The sequence below is a fragment of the Oryctolagus cuniculus genome, chromosome 6 (genome assembly GCF_964237555.1).
Source record: "Oryctolagus cuniculus chromosome 6, mOryCun1.1, whole genome shotgun sequence".
Lineage (NCBI taxonomy): Eukaryota > Metazoa > Chordata > Mammalia > Lagomorpha > Leporidae > Oryctolagus > Oryctolagus cuniculus.
This window is the reverse complement of record NC_091437.1, coordinates 134,297,592-134,324,506: the sequence shown is the minus strand read 5'-3', so window position 1 is coordinate 134,324,506 and position 26,915 is coordinate 134,297,592.

Below are 26,915 nucleotides of genomic sequence, written 5' to 3'. Positions count from 1 at the left end.
TCTTTTTGACCATAATACGGAGCATCTCCATCCTCTAATGAGAAAGAAATTTAAAGCCCAACCATGTTCCAGACTTTTTGAAGGCTCATGAGATTTTGCTGTTGGTGTTTTCATCTATGGTTACATATTTATTTTTCATGACAGCATGTGAATATATACTCCAGGAATCTCTCCCATAATACCTACAGATATGTAGGCTTGTTCACTTATCGTGTGATTTGAGTGGCAAGGCTGTTGCTCAAATGTGTATCTTCTTTTTTTTTTTTTTTTTTTTTGACAGGCAGAGTGGACAGTGAGAGAGAGAGAGAGAGAGAAAGGTCTTCCTTTGCCATTGGTTCACCCTCCAATTGCTGCCGCGGCTGGTGCGCTATGGCTGGTGCATCGCGCTGATCCGAAGCCAGGAGCCAGGTGCTTCTCCTGGTCTCCCATGGGGTGCAGGGCCCAAGTACTTGGGCCATCCTCCACTGCACTCCAGGGCCATAGCAGAGAGCTGGCCTGGAAGAGGAGCAATTAGGACAGAATCTGGCGCCCCGACCAGGACTAGAACCCGGGGTGCCAGCGCCGCAGGCATAGCCTATTGAGCCATGGTGCCAGCCCAAATGTGTATCTTCTTTAGCACCTTTGCATGTGTAGATAATGATCCAACAAGAGAAAGTCATCCCAGTGACTGGAACTCTGTTTTCTAGCTCCTTACAAGCACCAGCTGTAAGGCATAAAGTTGCTGATCGGCTGTCTGCCAGTGTAGAAATAAAAAAAAAAAAATGATTTTGAGGAAGAGGTCAAAAGATAGTTAGGTTTTGAGAGCAACGGAGTGTCCATTTTATTTCAATAGGCATAATTGTGATGAGACCAGGATAGAATATCTTAAAAGGAAGCTATTAAGGAGAAAAGAACTAAAGTTGGATTTAGAAGAGTTGGCTTTAAATTCTTGGTGTGATCTTCCACATACCCATTGCCTGACCTTGGGACTGTACTTCACATTACTGAACCACAGTTTCCTAATATGTGAAATGTTAACAACCAAATGCTCACCACAATTGTATAACTGTATAAGAATTAAGTGAGGGCAAGATGTGTGATTGCCCACACCATGTGTTAGCATTTGAGGGATTACTGAAGAATAAAAGAACAAATTGGTTATGTGAGACAAATAGAGACAGCTACATAAACCACGATCCATATCCATCAAGTATAAGCTGCATGGTGTTTCCATATTTGACTAATGAAATTTATAATCTTTATCATAAAGCTTTTTTATGATTCAATGAGAGGAGGTGCTTAAAGCACCTGACATATTGTCTACTTCATGGTATGATACTATTGAAGTTAAGGCCATTTGAATTTTACTGGGTTGTGTCTTTTTAAAAAAATTCATATAAACTCAAATGTCTTTCAATAATACTATTAAAGTAAGATTTTTTGAAAGCAATCAGTTCTGTGTCTTTGCTTGTGACACCCTAACAATCAGTACTTTTTTAAAATCAGTGCACAATTAAATCTACAAAATGGAGTTTATATGGCTACCTTGCAACCTGAATTACACAGAATGTAATCCCAGACAACTTTCTCATTTTGTATTTTCGCTTTCTTGTTTTTGTTAAATCTACTGAAATAGAATGGTAAGACCTAGCAGATACAAGTCACTTTCAAAAAAAGAATGTTCCTTGATTTCTACTTAAAGTAGCTCCAAGTTGACCCATGGACTTGTACTTTGGTTTGAAATTCCATGCACATCTACACATAGAAACAACATTAGCCACTTTGGTCTTTGGGTCAGCAAGAATAGACATGAAAAATGAGTACAACCCATAAAATCCCTGAGCTATAGGATCAATAGTACTAGCCTGAGGTCTGCATTCTGGAAAGTACCAAGGACCTTGGGGGCAGAATCCGCCAGGAAAAAAAATTAGAACAGTTAATTTTATAATCGATTCCTTTACATTTTTCACTCAGCATCCTCTCAATTATTGCTTAATCTGTCTTTTCCTAGCCATCACATTTTGCCTTTTAATGAAATATCCCATGTAATATTACTAAGCTTCTTTCCTCCCTCTGTCTCTCCCACTAAGACATCACCTTCAAAATGACTCACCTTCCCTTCATCTCCGGATGCAATTCTTGTTCCCTCAGTGCCATTCTTCTCAGCGAGGAAGAAACAAGAGTACTGAACTAATTTTGAACAGAATAACTGACGTGTGATTTCGTCAGACAGGAATTCTGGAAATGATGATTGTGCTCCCAAATTAACAACTCATTAGTGGCATTTCACACCATGTAACAGATAACGTCAACACGAAAGACAGACTATGTGTGTGAGATGGGCTGCTGCCTAAAGCACCGCTGGCTCAAGGGAAATGTGGGTGGGGAGTAAAGTGCAGCTTGTTCTCCCATCATTCCTTGTACCAGGTGTCAGGTGCTTCAGATGAGGAAATGGATTCCTTTTTTTTTTTTTTTTAATTTATGCAAAAGGCTCCAGGTGCAGACACGCGAGGTGGGACAACAAAAAGCCAGTTCTATAGCAGGGAGCATAGCCTGTCTCTGCCATTTCTGCTTGCTCTAGCTAGTTTTAGTCTTTACTTTCTGAAATTACAAAATCTTTAAATGTTCCAATTTATTTTCCCTCCAAGAATGGATTCTCAGCCAAAGAGCAGTAAAAGGAAACATGCTGAATGCTGAGGACTGTGCGTCTCTCATGGATCAGAGTCCCTCACTCAGAGGCATTTTTGGGTGGAGGAAGACACCATTGCCTTGGAAAGCTACTTGCTGTTGCCTGAGGAAATTTACCAAACTCTAAGGAGATACACATGATAATTTAAAAATTACCCTGCTACAATCTCCTCTAGTTTGTCCATCTCTTTCCTGTCTGTCTCTGCCGCTCTTGTCCTCTCTTCTCCATCAATAGTGAACTTCTTTCAGGTCCCCTTTAAAGCCAAACCTCCTCTAACCTCTGGAATTTAGACATTTGTACCCAGCTGTCTTTATTGAGATGCCTTTTTCACGTTTCTTCATCTGGTTGTCTCTTTCTTAGTTCTTGTATTAAATGCCACTGTGTCCACCCCCTTCATCTGTTTTCATCTTCACTCAGCCAAGATGGGGTTAATTGCTGCTACCAGAGAATCGTGAACCTTTTTTTACTTTTCAAGGTAATGACTTCTTTTCCTTGAGACTGGAAGTTTTGGGGATTAAGGGACCCTGTCTGTCTTACTAAAGGCTGTATCTCCACCATCATGTGCATGAGGGATGCTCGAAGAATACTTGTGGATGAATATTCTTGCATATAAATTTTACCTGGAAATCTACAGGTCTGAACAAGAACAAGATCACCATCTGGATGTGGGCAGTGTAGCATGTGAAGACTAGAAGATACTCTGGTTTCTTTGCCTTAGTAAAGCGCATACTCTGCAATCCTCAAATAATTCAGCCAGTAAGTCCTGTATCTCCGAAATCATTTAGTATGAAAAATATGTGAAAGAGTAAAAGAAGAAAAAGGGTAAATTGGAAGCAGCCTTAACTTGGGCAGTAAAAGGAAAAAGTGTGTCTTCTGATAAGCATTTTTGGGATGGTGATTGTGAATGGTGGGGTGTTGTGCCCCTGTGATGATGGTGTTTTCTTTCTTTTTTATTTCAGATTTACTTATTTACTAATTTGAAAGTCAGTATTAGAGAGAGGGAGAGAGAGAAATCTTTCATCCACTAGTTTACTCCCCAATTGGCTGCAATGGCTGGGGCTGGGCCAGGCAGAAGCCAGAAGCCAGGAGCTTCTTCCAAGTCTCCCACATGGGTGCAGGGACCCAAGCACTTGGGTCATCCTCTGCTGCTTTCCCAGGCACATTTGCAGGGAGCTGGATTAGAAGTGGAACAGCCAGGACTCAAACTAATGCCCATATGGGATGCCTGCACTGCAGACATTGGCTTAACCCACTGTGCCATAGCGCCAGCCCCAATGCTGTTGTTTTCAGTATAGGCGCAACACCTGGGAATGAGCTATTGCCAAGACTCTGCTCTTAATTATGTATCACTCTTCTTTTCCCTCCTCTGCTTACCAGCATACTTGGAAATAGCAAAATTGCATCTACCCCAAAGGCAGAAAGCCAGCTTGTGTCATTCAAAATAAAGAATGCACCTGTCCTAACATGACAGCAGCACTTACATTGAGGATATTTATAAAATTTGCATATATCTGGATGTCTAATGTGCCTGCCTTATAATCCCTATTCTTCTCTCCACCAGAGACGCAAGGAAAGCAGCATTAAAAGTTTTGCCTTTATAATTCCATAACTGACACATCCTGGAAAGTTGTTATTTCATTTCATTCATTGTTTCATTACCCTGAAAAGACAGGAAATTTCTGTAGAGCTAGTTTGTGTTGTAACAACTGATGTTCCCGGAAGTTTCAGCAGGAAACATTGAGCTTTCGCCTGAAACCCCGGAGCTGTTATTTAGGAGAGGAATGGAAATTAGCTAGGCACTACAAGACAGCTTGTTGATATTCTAGCAATTACCCCAGTCTGTAACACAGATCATGATTATAGGCATCTCAGGCGGTTGCAGCTCACTGGTGTTTTGTCCAGGGGAGTTACAGGGTAATTTTGCATCCACCGATAGATGCTTTCATGTGAGTGCTCACTTTCCTGGGGCTGCACTGCGAAGAGGCAGACAGGGAGTTTCTCTAATGCTTAAGCTCCTCCTGGCAAAGGAAATAGAATGAAAACAGACGACTATTACCTGTTTTCCATGGTGATGACAATTTTAAAAAGCGGAGCTATTTTAAAACAAAGAAACAGACTGAGAATTTAAAGAAAATGAATGCTGCATTTGCTGATTGGGAAGCACTTACGGAGTAATTGCTGGGCTCTGAGTGATTTGAGGTGGGAAATGGGATGCAGATTTAATGAGATCCAGCTTAAGACACCATTTGCAGAAGCTCAGAATGGCCATAGTAGAGGTTATTTTCATGCTTTCCTATTGCTCCTGTTTGCCCTCTGCAATGACCAGAATTCTCTTAATAGAGCACTACTGGATGCAACGCCCGTAGTAAATGGCTTCGGTAAAAATTATTGCCGGTGATATCAACTTGCCAAAGTCCACAGGCAAATCAATGACTAGAAATCTGATGCTTTTCCAGAATTAAAGATAATCCAGTTCTGTAGAAAAAGGGGGTTGAGGAAAATGGCTCTAATACCCGCCTCAGCTTGACTGAACTTTAGGCAGTTATCTTTCTGACTATAAGCCCCAGAATTCCCTGTTTAGAACATTTACTTCAGAAAACTTGTAATTATAAATTCCTTCTCTGTGCATTTGAAATTTGTGCATATCATATCCTCCATCCTCTTGTCAGTTTTACCGCATAAGTTTATCTTTCTAAAGAACTTGAAATGAAAAGGCTGAAGGAGAAAGCAGCCCTGTCTCCCACAGTGGGATGGTAAGAGCCTATCTTTGATAGGTGTCAATTAGTAAATACAAATGGCCTAATCGCAGAGAAGCACATTTACAAACTCAAGAATAATTCATAATGCTGGACACTGCCCACCGATCAACCTATCCTCTCACACCCTCCAGTACTTTTCCACTAGCTACCCGCCACCCCCAGGGCTTAAACACCTTCCCAACATTTGTTTCAAGAGAGCTAAGTTTCATCTCTCTCCCTGTTGTAACAGTCTTGAATAAAATTTCTCCTAGTTGTTTAAATTCACCTGGCGCAATTTTACTTTGACAGTGCCTAATGCAAACATTGGTAGTAAGGATCCTGAAGGTCATTTAATGGACTAAGTGCATTAGAATACTGGAGCTATCATAATAAAACACCACAGTGGGGTGGCTTAAACAGTAAAATTTATTTTCTGACAGGTCAGGAAGTCAAGAACAAAGAGTCAGTAGCAGATCTGATTTCTCTGAGCCTCTCTCCACAGATAACAGAAAGCAACTTTGTAGCACATACCCATACTGTCTTTCTTCTATGTGCATGGCTGGGCTCTCTCTGTGTGACTAAAGTTCCTCTTCTAATTTTTTTAAAAAATTTTATTAACATGAAGGGAAGAGATTTCATGTACTACATAGATAACAACTCTAAGATAACCATACTTCCCTCCCTCCTCAAATCTCCCCCTTTTTTTCCATTAATTTTTGCAATAACATATTTAATTTACTTTATAATAACAGGTCTAATGAACCCTAGACATAATGTTCAACAAATAGAAAATAGAAAGACCACTGTTCCACAGTAATATAGACAATTAAATCATAAGACATCAGTTTCATTGTAATACATTACTTTTTTTGTACCCAATATTAGCTACTACATATCAGAGAAAACATGATATTTGTCTTTTTGAGAATGGCTTATTTCAGTATGCATAATGGCCTACAGTTCCATCCATTTTGTTGCAAAAGACAAGATTTCATTCTTCTTTATGGCTGAGTAGTATTCCATGGTGTCATATATCACATTTTTTTTTTAGCCAGTAATCAGTTGTTGGACATCTGGGTTGCTTTCACATCTCAGCTTTTGTGTGTTGAGTTGCTATAAACGTGGGGGTACAAATAACTCTTTCATATGCATTTCCTCTGGGTAAATTCCCAGGAGGGGGATTTCTGGGTAATATGGTAGGTTTATTTTCAATTTCTGAGGAATCCCCATACTGTCTTCCATCATGGTTGTATTAGTTTACATTCCTACCAGCAGTATATTAAAGTGCTTTTTTACCCTTATCCCAGCCAGCATTTGTTATTTTTTTTATTTTTGGGTAGTAGCCATTCTAACTAGGGTGAAGTAAAACCTCACTGTGCTTTTGATTTGCATTTTTCTGATGCTAGTGATCCTGAGCATTTTTCTTTTGTCTTTTGGCCATTTGTATTTCATCCTTTGAAAATTCCCTTTGACCATTTGAAAAATGGCTAAAGCAATCTTAAACAACAAAAACAAAGCTGTAGACTTAACAATACCAGATTTCTAGACATACCACAGAGCAGTTATAATCAAATCAGGCTGGTATGGGCAGAAAAGTATACCTGTAGACCAACGGAACAGAATAGCAACCCCACAAATCAATCCACACATCCACAGTCAACTAATCTTTGACAAGAAAGCTAAAATCAATCCTGGAACAAGGACACTCTCTTCTACAAATTGTATTTGGAAAATTGGATCTCCTCATGGAAGCCAGGAGGCAGAAGCTTCATCTGGGTCTTCCACATGGGTGCAAGAGTCCAGGGATTGAGGCCGTCTTCTGCTGCTTACTCAGGTTCATTAGCAGGCGCTCGATTGGCAGTGGAGCACCCCAGATGGAGCATACCCACATGGGATGCTGGCGTCACAGGTGACAGCTTAACAAGCTTTTCTAATTTTTATTCTTTTCTCTTACTATTTTTTGGTTTTGTTTGTTCTTGTGTTTCTGGGTCCTTGGGATGCATTGTTAGATCATTTATGTGATATCTTCCCAATTTATGTATGTAAGCAATAAATTCCTTTTACAAAGACATCAATCAGATCAGACTAGAACTCACCTTGAAGGCCTCTTTTAGTTTAATCACCCTTTTGAAGGTGCTCTTCTCAAATACAGTCTGGGATACTAGGAGTTAGGGCTTCAGCATACACATTTTTGGCAGCCATAATTCGGCTCACAGCTGTAAGTTTCTGTTTTTATTGCTTCTGTCTCTCCTACTTTTTTCTTGGAAGAATTTTTTCTTTCCAAACATTTTTTGAAAGCTGCATTTCTTAAGGATAACGTGCATATGAGGATACTTCAAAATGTTAATGGAAATTGGAATAAAAAGGTAAGTTTATTTTGGTGTAATTTTCAAAAATCCATGTGTATAAAGGGTCTTTCGAAAGTTCATGTGGGTGGGCATTTGACTTAGTGGTGAAGATGCCACTTGGGTCTCCTGCATGCTATATCAGAGAGGCAGGATTCAAGTCCTGGCTCCACTCCTGATTCCGTCTTCCTGCTAATGTGCACTCTGTTAGAAAGTAGGTGATGACTCAAGTTACTGGTTTCCTGACACCCATGTTGGAGACCCAGATTCAGTTCACTGCTCTGGCTTTAGGTTGGCCCCTATCTTGTGGCATTTGAGAAGTGAACTAGTGGATGGGAGATCTCTCTCTTGTATATTTTTCTCTGTGTCTTATATAAATTTCAATCAATTAATTAAATGTTAATGGAATACATACAATCAGAAAACTGCATCAATTTAAATTTTTTGAACCAACATAAACTTATCGTTTACTTATACTTTCCATGAAGTGCTTGAAGTACCCATTTCTTGCTCATTTCCTACGCTCAACACTAAAAAGAGTAGTAGGAAAATATTTGGTGATTGTAAAACCAGTAAATTAAAAATATAAAGAGGATTTGGGGGTTGGGAGTAGGGAGAGGGAGCTACTCAGGAGAGTTTAAGGTTTTGAAAGATAAAGCTATTAAATACACAAGTTGAGCTCTTGCTCTAATATATTAAAACATCACCTTGAAGTACAAATCAATTTATCTCTTTTTAAAAATTCTATAATTGTGTTTGAACTAGCATAGTTACATTATTTGTTTCCACTGCAGGGGTTAATTAAAGAAATATCAACATTTAATATAGATGGAAATTTTTGATTACTCTATTTTGGCACTTTAATAAGCTAGTATCTACACTCACACACATGCAAACACACAGATGCGCGCACACAGACATCAACTTCTAAAAGACCCTAGATAATACAACTTCAATAGCACTTTGAAAGTGTTTCCCAAGGTGAAAAGTAAGGCTAAGCAAAAATGTTCCTCCTAGAAGTCTATCTAAAATCCACGGTATTATCTCAGATCAGATTCAAACTTATATTTGAAAAACATGTAAAATCTAAATAGAGAGTAATTTTATTATTACAAGTTATACTCTTATGTAAGGTGTGCCATATTCTTTGAATAATTCATTTGACTACTAATTTAAAAGATTGATAAGATTGTGAACCAATTTATCTCATTAATAATTCACTGCCTATTTAGAATTCTTTGGTGTTTTCTAAAATAAAATTATAAGAACAAGCAGAGACATTTATGAATTGAAACTACAAATTCCTCTCAGAAGGATAAAGTTGTCTGAGCAAGCTGAAGGTAAAAGCCAGTTTTTTTCATTGGTACACAAAGATATAAGTTAATATTCACTAGGTTATCTGCATGGAAATTTTTCACTTAAAATAGATCTTTGAAGAACACATGCAAGGATCTAAATACTTTTCTATTTGAATTCAAACTTACTATACAAAGTCTAAGCATGTATCATATGTCTTTTATTACTAAACATTTTTCTTATTAACAGTTGTGTGCATGTTAGCTACAGTATGACATTTCAATGCATGTATATAATTTATAAATGTATACACACACACATATATATAATGTATATAATGTTAAAAATCCCTTCTTTGATATTACTTTATAATTGGAGGCTTAGGGCATGTTTCTTCTATTCATAAATACATACTAGGTTGTTGTGAACTATAGTCATTCAACTATGCTGTGTATCACTAGACTTGTTCCTTTCATCTCACTCTGATTTGGTTCCCATTATTCAAATTCCCTAAATCCCCTCTACCATTCTCATTCTCTACCACTCTTCTGTGTGAGTTTTCCAGATTCCAACTTTCTCTTAGGAATACTTTTTTAGACTTACTGCAAATGGTTTATAAATAGATTCCTCCGTGCCCCGCCCCCCCCACACCCCCAAATCCTACAGCTTTGACCACAGGTATGTAATACCTGCCTGAAATTTCTGAACTCATTATTTACAGTACTGTTTCTCATGTATCCATGAGATTCAAGTCACCAGTCTCCTGATATTACTCTCTTTCATAATTTTTTGTGGGTGCTTCATTACTTCCAAAGCACTTCTAGCCTCTCAAACTCTAACCAAGGTCATAGGCATTTCTTTCCCATATTCAGTTCAGCTTTTTTTTTTTTTTTTTTTTTTTTGGACAGGCAGAGTGGACAGAGAGAGAGACAGAGAGAAAGGTCTTCCTTTGCCGGTGGTTCACCCTCCAATGGCCGCCGCGGCTGGCATGCTGCGGCCAGCGCACCGCGCTGATCCGATGGCAGGAGCCAGGAGCCAGGTGCTTCTCCTGGTCTCCCATGGGGTCAGGGCCCAAGCACTTGGTCATCCTCCACTGCCCTCCCTGGCCACAGCAGAGAGCTGGCCTGGAAGAGGGGCAACTGGGACAGAATCCGGTGCCCTGACTGGGACTAGAACCCGGTGTGCCGGCGCCGCAAAGCGGAGGATTAGCCTAGTGAGCTGCGGCACCGGCCCCAGTTCAGCTTTTCATCTCATCCTTTCTTTCTTCTCCATTCATCCACTTTTGGGAGAGATTATTCATCCATATACCCACCAGTTTCCCCAGTAATAATAATAGAAGTCATTATAACAATAATTAACAGTTCACATTCACCTAGTATGAAATATGTGATAGAAACTACATGCAGGGCATGGATAATTCATTTATTGTTCACAACAACCCTATGAGGTCTTTTCTATTGATTGTTATAACCCACATTAAAGATAAAGGCTCTGAGACACAGACCGGTTAAGTAACTTGCCAAGAACGCACAGCCAGGATTTGAAGTCTCACAGTCTGGCTTCAGTACAGGACCAGTACATACATGGTAGATTGTTCAGTGGCCATAAAATGAAGTGATGTGTGATGATTATAACCTCATAGAAACTTTTAGAAAACCTGCATGATTTTTCTTTTTCCTGGTCTGTTCATTAAATAAAAAATATACAGAAGAATGAATAGTGCCAAGATTGGTATAAAATTGTGACATGAGTGAGATTTTTGAGGCCAGGAGATGGTGAAAATTAAACTGCTACTAGCCACTGGCTTAAGAGTAGAACAGCTTGCTTAGTACTCATTCGTGTAAAGACCCTGGACTTGAAATCATAAGCCTGTTTGGTAGCAGATGGTATCAATAAGAGGAAAATCTGGATATTCAGGCTCTTTTCTAAATTAGACATTCATTTACTTTGAATTTTTAAAAATAATTTATAGCCACATTTTAGTCATTTTGAAATAATAGACCAGGTTCTCAAAGTAGACCTACCTTAAGGTCAACTCAGGCAATTCCTAGAGTACACAGGTCAGTGAGCACTGGCAGCCTCCAGCTTTCAGAGACACAAAAGAAAATTCTAGAGGTGATTCAAAGAGAGAAAGTGGGCAGGCGGGAGAATATGAATGAATATATGGGCTATAGGAAGCTGAATTGTCTGCAGCAATGGATCATTAGAAACATAAATCCAGTGAAGTGCAAACAAGAGAGAGCAAGTGTAGGGGAAACTAAAATCAGACTGTTAGCATCACGCCATGTTTGTATTTAACTTCTAACAAGACATTTTGCCTCTTCTTTTGCTCTATAAACTATATTTTAAAATTTATTTTTGTTTCTAATTCCTATATAGACCTATGTAGTTTTGCACAAATGTCTGAATATGACCATTGCATATACAGCATTATTATTTTTATTTTATTTCTTTTCTCAGTGCTATCATTTTTCTTTACATTGTGATCCCCACTCCTTCTCCTATGCTAATCAAACTCTTCTGTTTCCATTTTTCTTAATGGTTCAAAAATAAAATGCAAATATATAAGCATGCATGTGAAAATTTGTATATTACATGAAGATAGATGTACACAAAAACTCATACACAAATATATAAACATGAATAGTCAAATGCCTGCACATGTACTAATAGTTATAAGGAAGAGGAGACTCAAAAACTCTGTATTTGGAAAAATACACCCCTTAGCTTGGGCTACTAAAATGAGATACCATAAACTGGTGGCTTATAAACAAAAGACATTCATCTGTTCTGAAGGCTGGAAGTCAAAGTTCAAGACTTAGTGTCTTCTGAGGGTTTCTGATTCATACAAGGCAGTCCTGTGGCTGTAACTTCACACAGTGAAAAGAGCAAGGAGATCTCTGGGAATCTTTTTTATAAGGACACTAATCCCATTCATGAGAGTTCCACCTTCATGATCTAATAATCACTTCTCCAAAGCCCCAACTCTTAATATAAAACCTCTGCTGGAGGTAGGAGATTTATGAATTTGGTAGGGACACATTTGGTCCACTGTGAAAACATGTTTCCTCCCTTCAGCACTCACCTTCAAAGCTTTCATCTTAAGTCATCAGGGCTGATGCTACCACTACCTTTATCCCTCACAAATGGGTCATGAGCCCCATGCCTACCCTGCTAGACTTTGCTCCACAGGACTTCCTAAGTCTTCTGCCATTCTGTCTCCCACTTCACCTCTGCTCTCTGGAACTTAAGGTCCATCACCACAGAAGTCCATTCTGCTATCAATCTCTTCTTTGACACTTTCCTTCACCTATGGATTAGTTTCCTATAGCTCCTATAACAAATTACTACACATCTGGTGACTTAAAACAGTAAGTCCACAAATCCCAATGTGTCACTGGTAGGAAATCAAGAAGTTGGCTGAGTATGGTCCCTCTAGAGAAGAATTGATTCTTTTCCATTTAGGACTCTGATGGCTACAAGCATTCCTTGGTTTGTGTTTAGTCACCTCTATAAAATTCAAGAGTATCTATACATCTTCCTCTAATGCACTTTCATCTCTTCCTGTTTGTGTGCCTTCTGTCTATTCCGAATCTCCCTCTGCTTCTCTCTTATAAGGAAATGCATACTGGCATTTAGAACTCACTCAGACACTCTAGAATACTCTTCTCCTCTCAAGACCATTAACTTAATCAGATCTGCAAAGTTCTTTTTCCACATAGCAATATTTGCAAGTTGCAGGGATCAAGAACTTGTAAGTTTTGGGGCCATTATTCAGCCTACAACAATCTGCTAGCTCCATTTCAAACCCAATTCTACCTGATTCTTCCCTTAGGAAACTGCATCTGTAGCAGTCTCAAAGGTGTCTGGTTTTGCTTTTATCTCCCACAACTCACTGACACTTCACCAGCAATGCCACTCTCTGCTTCCAAAGAAATGCTAACTTTGGAGCCCATGCTATCACACTACATTATCTACTCTTGCTCATGTCAGCAGTCATCTACAGACCCTCCAGTTTACCAAAATAAATTATTATATCCAAAAGGGATTTATAAATTTGAGATGGTTTTCATAATTTGCTCCTGGTACTTAAAATTGCTTCTTAGTGGTTCTGATAATGTCCAATGTAAATGTGTTCCTTTTACTGAGTGAAATTTTCATGATTCCCTCAAGGAAAAATAGTCAACAACAGTCAATCAACTAAGGGTATTGTCGCTCCCCGTCTTCGTGGAGGAACGACACAGGACCCTGCGCTGTTCTTTCGTCTGCTCGGCCCTCCCCGGGTTTGCTGCTGGTTCTTCCCGGGTTGGCTACTATCCCTTCCACCTCCATGGAAGGGCAGTTCCCCCTGGCCACATTCCCCACTTCCGCAGGGGAGCGGCACACCGCCGGCCGGCTCTCTCAGGGGCTGCTCAGGTGTTCCTTCAGATAGATGTTTTTTGTGCATGTTGTCTCTCTCCTCCTTTATAGTCCTCTTCCACCAATCCCAACTCTGCTACCCACACGCCGAGTACGCTGCTCTCCTCCAATCAGGAGCAGGTCCTACAGTTTATTGGTTGAACTGGAGGCAGCTGTGTAGAAGCTGTTTACTTCTCTCCCAACGCCATGTTGTGGGAGAGCAGATGCATAGAACAAGTCCCAATTTCAGTAACTTAGTCCAGTCCGGATTGCTCCCCACAGGTATAGTTTTCTTTTTTAGAAAAATAAATAATATTTTATCTTATTAATGTTTCAATGCTCAGTCAAGAAAAGATATGCAGATCCTACCTTAAACTGTTTTTTCCCATAAAACTAATGTTCTCCATCAGCATTACTAGATAGTTAATTAGCCTCAGGTGTCTGAACTATTCTGCAAGAACTGTGTATTAGTATTCATCCCAGGGACACAACACCCATGCACAAGGGAAGGTCAAGCATGTATGAATAAAGGGAAGCTATTGAAAAACGCCTTCCTTTTTTATCCCCATCATCCTTAACATTTGCTGTCACAGTTGAGGATCACACTCCTAATGTGGTATCAAGGAAATTTCCTGTTATCTATTTGAGAGTCTACCTAGCCAACTAAGGCATTTGCTCATGTATTTCTTTAATAAGATTGATTTATTCGATGAGTATTTTTGAGTGTCATTGTATTCTAGTCGTTAGCTTAAGAGCTGAGGAAAAAGCATAAATGAAACAAATGATAAAGGAAGCAGCATTGCCAGAAACCAGTCACTGCCCTTAGAAAGGTACACCCTTCTGGGGAACTCACACAATAAGCAAGTAAATAAATCCACAATCCACAATACAATGCCCAGGAGTCATAAGTATTATTCTTAGTAAGAGAAGTTCGTTCTAGGGAACTATCTCTTGGTAAGGGATCCACAGTGAGCAAAGGGGCCAGAACGAGGGAGCCCTGGTGATGTTATACAGACAGAAGGCATCAAGGTTAAGTTCTCTGAATATAAATGTGTATATTGTACTTGAAAATTGGCAAGAAGGCCAATGAAGGTGAGCATATTAATATAGGGAAGAGTTCTGGGAGGTAAGATCAGAATAAGGCGAGGGACCAAAGCGGGGCCTTGTAGATCGGGTTAAGGACTTTGCCATTTATTAAACCACTGGAGAATCCAAGGCAGGGAGACAAGTGCTCTGATTCATATTTTAAAAGGATATTACCTTTATTATTCTTTTTCCCAAAAATGCTTTTCTCTCCAATCTTTGTATTTACCAAGACTTTACCACAATGGAATTTGAAACTTGCTCCACTCACTAGTTGGAAATAGTCATGATGTTAGGTGTCTCCATCTATGAGACTGGAATTGGCTGTCTGCCTCTGGAGCCAATTCTAACACCCTGCAAAGCAGACCATCTGAGTATGGTCTGACTTATCTTCAAGATAAAAGAAAATTAGAACCTCTGCCCTCAATGTGAATGAGGATATACATTACAATTTTAAACCAGGGTTTATGCATTTTCTTTGTTCACCTGTGCAACTGGTACATACTGAACATCTACTACATGCCATTGCTCTGCTAAGCACCAGAGGTTCTACTATACATGAGATAGATGGGGTTTCTATCCCCACAGAGCTCCCAGTCTATTGACTTATATATAACTCTGGAGCGTGTTATTCTAGGACCAATGTAGCTAGAACTATTCCCTGTTTCAAAAAGTACTGCTGTATACCCAAATGTCACACCAGAACACTTCGGCTGCCTGAACTTTCAAGTGGTCATGCATTTGCTAGGTCAGTATATTTATTTATAATGATATATCTCAATTTGTAGTCACTGTTAAATATACACTCTTTGGTATGTTTCTGATAGTAGTACCATCTTGAGGCAAAAGGCGATTTCAATTAATTTCATGTTTCTCAGTGAAGGCGCTTTGCCACTGGCATGTTGGTCATTCACTTATTATGTCTTTAATAATCTCAGACTTTAAAGAACTTAGTAAATTAAAATAAAGAATTCAAAGACACAAAGACAATCATGTCTTGTGAATTGGAATATATGTAACAAAATTAGAAGTTCACTCTTTTCTTAAAAGAGGGCCAACAGAGAACTAGCTCAATATTTGGGATGCAAAAATCAATCTCTGTTTGTGAAGGATCTTAGTATTGTAAAGTTTTTTTTATAGCTTTTATAGCTTTATATGGATAAAAATTTATTTTAAATGTGACCATGTTTTTTTCAGTTAATGAATTTATTAATAAACCAACAGGTATTTGATGAGAACCTAAAAGGATATTTCAAAAAATCTGTGGAGAATGCATATTGTAAAACAAACTAGACATGAATTTTTAAGAAATTACACCAATATAAACTTACCTTTGTTTCTATTTTCCTTGAATTTTTGAAGTACCCTTGTATTTATGGATAACTGAGCCTGTGCTGGTGGTGCTGAGGATACCTGGATGAATGCTGGCCACCATAAAGGAAGTGAGCTTTATGCTGCATGGTTTAAAATGCAAAATTCATGGCCAGCACCATGGCTCAATAAGCTAATCCTCCGCCTGCGGCACCAGCACACAGGGTTCTAGTCCAGGTCAGAGCGTCGGATTCTGTCCCGGTTGCTCCTCTTCCAGTCCAGCTTTCTGCTGTGAACCAGGAGTGCAGTGGAGGATGGCCCAAGTCCTTGGGCCCTGCACCTGCATGGGAGACCAGGAGAAGCACCTGGCTCCTGGCTTTGGATCAGCGCGGTGCGCTGGCTGCAGTGCGCCAGCCACAGTGGCCATTGGAGGGTGAACCAGCGGAAAAGGGAAGACCTTTCTCTCTGTCACTCTCTCTCTCACTGTCCACTCTGCCTGTCAAAAAAATAATAAAAATAAAATGCAAAATTCTCCCAAGGGCAGCTAATAATGATTTCTTTCCTGATGGCTTTCATTTGGTTTAACTAGTTAGACAGCCAGATTTGGATAAATGACGAGAGGGATGTAAGAGATCCTGTTGGAAACTTCTGCCTTAAATTCTCTTGCATCAAAGTTCATCACACAAATCTTGGTAGGAATCCAGAGTTGAAAAAGAACCTGTGTGGAAAAGAGCCCTAGTAATTAATGTCTTGATGTCATTTGGATTGTCAATGCTGACTGATGTTCTTTTCTTAATACTGGATGTAGTGTTTGTCTTTGATTGAAGCTCTTTGTAAACAAGGCTCTATGTAGTCACGGAGACCCTTTCAAACTGTGAGGTTTTTGTCTATAATGAGCTCTGCACTAGGTATGTCTTTGGTGGATATAAGAGAATCAGGGAACGTATAGTCCAGTCAGGAGGATGACCATAAATAACATGCATAGAATAACTACAAACAATAAAACAGGATATAATAGTTAAATTAGCTTGTAAGTTGAGAAGATGAGGGGAGCCCTAATTGAGGAAGAGATGGGAGATAGGCATTGAACAAAAACAAATAAGCAAAAAAGAAAAGAAAACCCCCAAGTAAATAAGGAAAGTAACTCCAGTAATATATTTCATAATGAAATTAAACCAGATGGTAAAAATAGATTGTGACTAGGATACAATTTGAGACAAGAAAGGCAGAACATGCCTCTCCAAAAATTGTGACTCCAAAACAGGGTGGAACACCTCTTTCTATATTGGTGTCTGCACTCTCCTTAAGGAGTCTCATATTTATGCAGAAAAAGGGCAGAGTGAGCTGACAAATTAGCATAAATTATATCATATTTTTAATTGACAATCTGTTTGGAAAACATAGGTAGACACTAACTAAATGCTCGCAAATAGATTATTTGGAGCCAAATTCCCCCCTTTGTTTTTACATACTGTAAAACTTTTTGAATTAAAGAAGAGACAATCCCACCTCTAATAAAAGCACTGCCCAGGGAAACTATCGCCAAAAATATTGTCTAGACTAGTGGGTTGCAGCAATGTCTAAAATGGTCTGCCATGCTTATGTCTGAATAGTTCTTCAAATTAAGCAAGTTATAGTTCTGCTTGTCATGTTTTGGTTGTACATTGATCATCTATATGAATCATAGAGAGGATGATGAGGCTTAACTGAGATGAGATAAGATAATCAATCTTTAAGTAGAAATGGGTTAATATAATACAACAACAATGATTACAAGTAATTTTTGAACATTGTATTGTATGAGCAATTATGCTAAGGGCATGACAGATAAAACTTAATAAAATTAAGATAAATTAAGCCTTCTAAGCATAATACCATGTGCAGAAAAATGCAAATCTTACTGTCTTTTACCCTTACACCTGTAAAAAAAAAAAAAGAAACAAAAACTATACCATTACTACTGTTTTCTTAAGGACAGTAAGGAAAGGATTCTACAGCATATATGAGGACTTATCAAAAAGTTCATGGAAAAATTTGGTAGAAAAAATTTGAAATCCATTCACTATTTTTCATTATACACATTTTGCACAAACATTTGGAAGAAGAAGCCAGAGACACTGTATATGGGTGTACCACATGGCTGATAGAACCCATGTACTCAAGCCATTTCTTGCTCAATTAACAGGCAGTTGGATCAGAGTTAGAATAGGCGGGACTTGAACCAGAACTCCACTATGGAATATGGGAATTGCAAGAAGCAACTTAACCACTGAAACAAATCCCTTTGGCTTTCTTAATTGGAATTTTTATCATTAGGAAAAAAAAATTAAGCTAGATAATTGGGAATCTTAGGGGAGTTATCTCAATAAAGAGTAATAATTTCTCATCCAATGTCCATATATTTGAGGGTATTTTTGGTCTTGGAACTCATTGATCTCACTTATTGAAAAGAGGCTGTCTCTGAAAAGAAGAAACCATAGTGAATATAATTATAATGATCAAATTAGTTCTTGTACCAATGAAAATGTTGGCCCTTTATTTGAATAACTATATACTAAACATAAGGAAACTACTAAACATTAAAAAATACATTTTTTGAGAGGCAGAGATAGAAATAGGGAACTTGCATGTTCTGGTTCACTCCTCAAATATCTGAAATGGCAGGATGTGGGGTGGGCTGAGCAAGGACAGGCGTTAGGAGCTCAGTTCAGGTTTCCCATGAGGGTGGCAGGAACCTTGCCACTTCGCAAGGTCTGCATTGTCAGAAAGCTCAAATCAGGAGCAGAGCCAGAAATGGGACTCTGGTACTCTTAGATGGGACTTAGTTACTGTAACCTATGTCTTAACTTCTAAGTCAAACACCCACCCACACAAGGCATGATGAAGAGTGTTACACACATGAGTACCAAGAGATAGAAAGTATTACCATATTCCCTTCCAGCCCTCTGGGGATAGGTTGAACATATAACAATTATATAATAAACTGATCTCACAATCAATCCTTTTAGACCATAGATGTACCTTGTGAATATTTCCTTACTTCTTTAATATTAATTGGCACAGAAATACTTGATAGTTGGTACAATGCCCACATTGGGTATTTGACCTGTGGATTATATCCTAGTGGGTAGGACCACATGGGAACTTCTGGAACATTATCTCACACAGCCAAAATATTAAATATTGCATCAGAAGCAGGAGAAAAGATGGCTAAAATTAGTCCTGCCTTCTAGGATGGTACTCCCCTGTTATATCTCTATTTAATTCCCTAGTCTGAGCCATGCACAAATTAGAATAACTGTAGACTTCTGAACATTTGATTGCTTTATAACCTAGCTTACAGCAGCTGTGTAGCACTTAATATTTTACTAGAGCAGATTAATAAAGCCTAAGGGACTTGCAGCCATCCTGTGAGAGTTATAACAGAAAAGACTATACATCTATGGTTTTGAACGCAACCTAACTTAACTTTCCTGCTACCTATGAAAATATAGATCAAAGAGATCTGGATCATTTGGACATCTCAAGTGCTGAACTTTCTGCTATCAGAATCTGAGGAATCCTAATAAGTTCCATTTTCTTTTGGCTGGTAGTACACAATGTAGTAAGTTGTCCATTAAATTGAATAGATGTCTCAGAAAGCCTCTCATCAGTAAGAACTGAAAAGTTTTACTGATGTGTTAGATCTGTAAATGTCTATAAAAGTTATCCCTCTACAGTCTGGATCACATGTGTTTTGCCAAGTCATCAGTGAACTCGCCACTTCTTCATGCTTGACCTAATAAACATAATGGTTTTAATGTGTTCAGGTCTGTAGGAAACAAGTTACAAGACTTCTTAAAATCAGCCTTGACGTGCTGCAGAATTGTTTCGTGTGAGAGCCATTCAAAACTGGCAGCTATCATAAAGACCACCTGGACATCACATTGATCAAATACATAGAAGGAATCATGAAAAGTCACAAAGTGGATGAAGCCTTGTAATAATTTACTGTAAGATAGAAGTGATACATCAGGATTGAGCAGGCACCAACTAACTACATGAGCTGATAGCCCAGACTTCCATGTTATCCAACAGTGTTTTATGAGCACACTTCTTTTAGCTCATACTTAAAGTCATAGAAGGTAATGCTTAGAAGGTAATACATAGAAGGTAATGCTGGTTAATAGAAGAAAAAAGACCTGAGTTCCTCACAGGTAATATTTAGGTGCAACTAAATGGACAATGATTGTACTAAAGGTTTAGTCAGGGGTGACCTTGAAAGACAGGTACAAGAGGATTACCCATCTAATGGGCATTTCACAGTTCAACCACTTTATTGAGCAGAGAAATTTATTGACAAGTACGAGGTCTACAGACAGTGAATCATGAACAGTAGAGAATGGCATAGAATTTCTTGATCATGAGCTTAGTGTTAGAGAGACTAGATGACTGACTATAAGGAGGTCTAGAATAGATGCATGTAGATGGGCATTTGGGAATGGACACAAAGTGAATTGATGTTTCTCTCACATAATATAACTACCGTGGATGACACACTGAATAACCACTTTGAACAAGTATTAGGGCTAGCAAGGCAACTAGGGCATAAATATTTAAGGAGGAGCTCACTGTTAGGTGTTAGCCTTGCATGAACACAGATCTCGAGTGAATGCCTCCTTAACTTTAGTGTCCTAGCACCTCATTTATCTCACTGTAGTCAGTGAACCTCAGCCTGGCTCTGTCATTGTTTAGTGAGTGGATCAGCCATGGTAGCTATAAAATGTGGACTTCCACCTGCCAAGGCCAATCTGTTTCTAATCTGCTTTCAACAGAGGTGAGCCCCTGATATGGCATATTGCCTCAGGTAGACCCATTGGCCAGAGTGGCAAGATGATAATGTTGAGCTCCTTCCAACTTGGAGGGTCAGTCGTTAATTCAGGCAGGAACAGATGCATTCATTACAGGTGTATGTTTGGCTTTTCAGCCCATAGAGCCTCAAACAACACTACTCTCTGAAGGCATATGGCATGCCTGCCCTACCCATACAAAACATCATCAGATTATGGATACAGTTGAGAGGAAAAGAGGTGAGGGAGCAGCACCATGGCTATGGAATGCACTGGTCACCTCACATCCTCTACCACCCAGAAGTTGCCACCTGATGGAGTATGGGAAACAGACTTTCAGAGGCACAGCTTAAGCTCTAGATCAGAGGTGATTACCTCATAAGGATAGAGATCTGCCCTTTAGATCACTGCATTCATCTTGAATCAAAGGCCACCCTTTTCAAGGAAGGACTGGTGGAATCAGTTACTAGGAAGTCTGCTGGCAGACACTTTACAGCTGTCTGTCCCTTCAGGGATGACCTCACTGCAGAGAGCTCCCTGAACTTTCTAGGGCTGACTGCTCAAAGCAGAGCATAAAGGCCCAATCTCTTTGCCCAAGACAGAGTAAGTTTGATGGGATTGGAAAAAGTTGTCTTTTGGACAACTCGACTTCTGCATCTGTCTAGTCCTGCTTCCTTCCCCTGGGGTTGATCTCAAGGGTACTCTTTAGTAAGCTTCCCAACCATTCAATCATCTGAGTCTTCATCCTCTATCACTTAGGTACTGCTTCAACTTTTTAAAAAGATGTATTTGAGAAGCATGGAGAGAGAGACAGGGCAGAGGGAGGGGGGAAGAGCTCTTCCATCTGCTGGTTTACTCCATAAATGCCCACAATGGCCAAGGCTGGATCAAGGCCAAAGCTGGAAGCTAGGAACTCAATCTAGGTCTCCCACGTGAGTGGCAGGGACACCACTAGTTGAGCTACCACATGCCGCCTCCCAGGGTTTGCACTGGCAGAATGCTGGAGTTAAGAGCCAGAGCCATGCATCAAACTAAGGCATTCCAGTATGGGATGTCGGCATCCTAACCAGTATCAATTACTAGGCCAAACACCCACCATTAGATATTGCTTTAAACAGGAAAGAAGTTAATTACTATAACTGGTTGATTTTTTTATCCATTTCATGGTATCAAGGTAAAACTTTTGGAAGCTGATTTGTTATATTGGGAATGCAACTGTGAATTCAGAAGTTCACCATTGAAGATATAGCTATTTGCTTTGAGAAGGATATGTGTAAGTTTTTTGTGCAGCATCACTGCACAAAATATTATCACTCAATTAAAAATGTATGACAGAAATATACTTAGAATTTGTTGTGTATTCTTAATTCAGGAGTTAGCAAATTTTTGTCTTGTAAAGGGCCAAACTATAAACATTTTAGGTTTTGTAGGCCATATGGTCTTTGTTGAAGCTACTAAACTCTGCTATTTAGTGCAAAAGCGGCCATAAACAAAAGAATATGGCAATGTTCCAATGAAATTATATTTACAAAACAGGAAGAGTTCCAAATTTGGCCAGAGGGCTATAGTTTGCCAATCCCTGCTCTAATTCACCCACATCCAAATGAGCTATAAAATTTTATCAATCAAAATAGAACTTATGCTTAAAATTCTAAAATATATTTGTACTAACCCAGGAAGAGTACTGAAACTGGATTTTTAAAACCCTGATATTTAAAACAAAAGATATGTTACTGTAGCTTATAGTATTTTCTTTGTCCTCAGTGTTTGAACAACTGAATAATTCCTTTGCAAATTAAGTATTCTGCAATGATATGAAACATATATGGAAATGACTCTTCTAAAATTTGATTGCATTTTGTTCAAAACTAGTTAGAAAATTTTAATCAATATGTTCACAAATGGCGTGCCAAAAACAACAGTGCTTAAAGCTTTTAGCATTTTATGATTATTGAAAATGAAGCTTGCTAGCAGGAAGACATTGAAATTTATCCTTGCAAATGCAGGAGGCCTGAATAAATTAAATTTTGATAACTCAATATATAAGATTTAGCTTTGAAATTTGAAAATTGTACTTTTAAGTACTTCAACTGGTAGAAAGAATCTTTTGATGATACTCCTATTTTTAATTGAATTATAGATATTTTACATCAAAATGAAATTGAGAAGCTGGCTGATTTTACACCATATTAGTTTGGGGAAACATTCAAGGGAATAGTAAATAGTGCCAAATTACTTGAGAGGTTTTTTTCTGTGAGAATATTTGCTGAAAGAAGATACTCTAAATGGAGAGGAAAGACAGTATCTATGAAAATATGTGGCAAAAATATTTACACCTTAAATAAAAGAATGGAGACATCTGTTCAGTTTTTTTTTTCTCTGAGATTATCAGGTAGCAGAGTAACAATAATGTTTTATTTTTCTTAATTAACACTTTATGTTTTACAGAAAGGAGCCAACTGAAGGCATCAAAGTACCAAGTCTGTTAATCCTAAAATTTAAGTAAAAATAAAACAATTATTCCTTATGGAAAAAAAATCACAATTTTCAGAAAAATATCCAAAACAATATTAAAAAATTATCTCTGCTTAAAAATCTAATAAAATAAAGAGTATGTTTATTAAATAATTATTCTGCTTGTTTTGTTCTGTTGGTATGATAATAACCATAGCATTTTTGAAATTTTGTTTCATTTTACATAGTATTTTCTTTATGAAAATAAGTTTGAATAAGCCATTTTACAAGCTATTTATGCTAATATCAATTTTTCCTGACTAAATATTTAAATTATATGAAATTACTTGATATTAGTTAGTGTCCTCTCTTCTCAAAATTGTCTTGCTGGGAAAATGAATTATGTCTTTGTCACTGATCAGCAAAATCAAATAATTTTTCTTAGAGCTCTTACTGTTTTCATGGCAAAGAATAGGAGAGTTTTATAATTTCCATGTAATATCTCTGATCATGTCACACTAATGAATTGATATAATCCTATAGATATTGTTTTTTTCCATTTAAAGTACAAGAAAAGATAGGCCTAAGAGTAATATAAATTGCTGAGGATCACACAATTATTAATTTAAAAGGACAGAATTAAAACTTTGGTTTACTTGTCTGAACCCTAAGCTCTCAAGTATTATGTCATAATAATGAAACACAGGTTCTTAATCTTACTACTAAAATCATGTCTCTTATGATATGATCATAAAAGTGGAAATTCAGAAAATCATTTAAAATTTTGCTTATTTGAGAGAAAAGAGAGAGAGAAGAGAGACAGACGTACAGAAAGTAGAGAGATCTCCCATCTTCTGATTCACTCCCCAAATGCCCACAATAACTGAGCTTGGTCCTGAAGCTGGGATATAAGAACTCAATGCAGGTCTCCTATGTGGTTAGTAGGAACCAAATCACTTCAGTCATTACTATTTCTACTCAGGGTCTTCTTTGGCATGAACCTAGAGTCAGAAACCTGAGCCAGGAATCAAATCAAGGTACTCTGATGTCGGACACAAATGTATTAACCTCTCAGACAAATGTGCACTCCCAGAAAATATATTTTAAAGTCTGTAGTACTAGTACAAATAAATAACTTTGGTAGTATTGGGGGTTATTTTTCCATATTGCATATATTGAAGTGATTGACATCATACAAAATATTACATTTCTTTAGCATGAGAGGAAAACAAAACAAAACATTGTAATATCTTGCCCCACTGTTTGTTTACACAAGTAGGGGCTCTTGCCTCCATGTGTGTGCCCATCAATTGTGGGGGTCACCTCACCCCCCCACCCAAGAATGAGGTCCACAGCAATACAGAAGAATTTCTTCCCCCACCACACAGGCTGTGCAGCCAGGGGAAGCCCTGAATATTGGAAGCAAGTATGCACTCCCACTACCATTGAAATGTCAGCTGGGCACCAGTAGGTGAGGCTCTGCAAACCCCAGATAGTATCTGCCCACACCATCACCAAGATGTGAGCCAGGCTCCAATAGGTGGGGCTCTGCACACCTACTCACAATGCACAGACCTATAACAGCTCATAACAGAGGAAACTGTGCCTACCTGAAAGTCGCCATAGAAAAGCAACCAGACCAAAAAAAAAAAAAAAAATTACACAAATGCTTAAAGGCAAAAGAGGAACACTAAATGAGATTAAGGATGACACAATGAGTCCCCCAAAGGGACATCACAACACTTCAATTGTAGAAGGGGAAGATGAAGAAATTGAAGATATGCCAGAAACAGAAATCAGAAAATTAATTGTCAAACTACTTATTAGCAATCAGAAACAAATTCATGATTGAAATGAAAAGATTTCCTATGAAATTGAAATATTAAAGAGAAGCTAGAATGAAATACTAGAAATGAAAAATTCAATAGATTAAATAAAAAATACAGCAGAAAACCTTAACAATTGAATAGGTGAGACAGAAGAAAGAATATCAGAACTAGAAGAAAAACTTCTGGAAATTTTAGAGTCAGACCAAAGAAAAAGAGGAAGAAATTAGAAAATTAAAAAGCACTGTTGAAGATATACAAGATACTATCAAATGAACCAACATATGGGTCCTAGGAGTTCCTGAAGCCATGGAAAGAGAAAGGATTAGAAGACTTTCTTAACAAAATAATAACAGAAACTTCCCCAATCTGGAGAAAGAAAAATACATCTAAGTACAGGAAGTACACAAAACTCCCAATAGTCATGACCAGAAAAGACCTTCACTAGGATACATTGTAGTAAAACTCTCCTCAGTAAAACATAAATATCCTAAATATGCATGAGAGAAATGCCAAATCACATTCAGAGGAACCCCAATTAGACTCACTGCAGACTTATAAACCCTACAGGCAAGGAGAGAATGGCAATATATATACTAGGTCCTAAGAGAAAAAAACTGTCAACCCAGAATACTGTACCCTGCAAAGCTCTCATTTTAATGAAGGTGAAATAAAGATATTCCATAACAAACAGAAATTGAAAGAATTTGTAACTACCCACCCAACCCTACAGAATATGCTCAAGGATGTGCTACACATAGAAACACATAAACAGGAACATCACTATGAAAGAAGGTGAAGACAGAAAATTGCCCAGTAAAAGTACAAAGGAAACTCAAAGTAAAAAAAATTAGGACTATTAATAGAACTATGGCTGGGTAAAGTCATTACTTAACAATAGGCACCCTGAATGTAAATGGCTTCAACTCTAAATTAAAACATACAGACTGGTTGAATGGATTAAAAAGAAAACCCATCTATTTCATGCCTACAAAAAACACATCTCACCAACAAAAATGCACACAATCTGAAAGGGAAAGAATGGAAAAAGATAATCTATGCTAACAGAAACCAAGAAAGAGCTGGTAGTCATACTAATATCAGACAAAATAGACTTTAATACAAAAACCATTAAAAGAAAGAAAGGCACAATATAATGATTAAGGGTTCAATTCATAGGAAGCTGTAACTATTTTAAACATATATGCACCTAATTACAGGGTACCTATCTTTATAAAAGAAATGTTAATGGATTTAAAGGGAGATATGGATTCAAATACAATAGTAATGCAGGACTTCAATACTCAATTTCAGCAATGTACAGATCAACCAGACAGAAAATCAGCAAGGAAACAACAGAGTTAATCAATTCTATAGACCAAATGGACCTAAGAGGTATCTACAGAGCTTTCCACCTTAAAGCCACAGATTACACATTCTTCTCACCATTGCATGGAACTTTCTCTAGGATTGACCACATGCTAGGCCACAATGCAAGTCTCAGGAAATTCAAACAAATTGAAAGCATACCATGAATATTCTGTGTCCACAATGGAGTGAAGTTGGTAATCAACAACTCAGGAATCCCCAGAATATATGCAAACACATGGAAACTGAACAACATGCTCCTGAATGAACAGTGGGTCATTGAAGAAGTCAAAAATGAAATTAAAAAAATTTCTGGAAGCAAATGAAGATGGCAATACAACATTTCAAAACTTATGGAATACAGTAAAAACAGTGGTATGAAGAGAGTTTATAGCAATTGGAACCTACATAAAGAAATTTGAAAGGCACCAAATAAATGAGCTATCAATGCACCTAAAGGACCTACAAAAACAATAACAAACCAAATCCAAAACTAGTAAGAGAAAGAAAAAATTAGAGAACAAATCAACAAAATTGAAACCAATAAAACAGTACAAAAGATCAGCAAAATGATGAACTGGTTTTTCAAAAAATAAAAT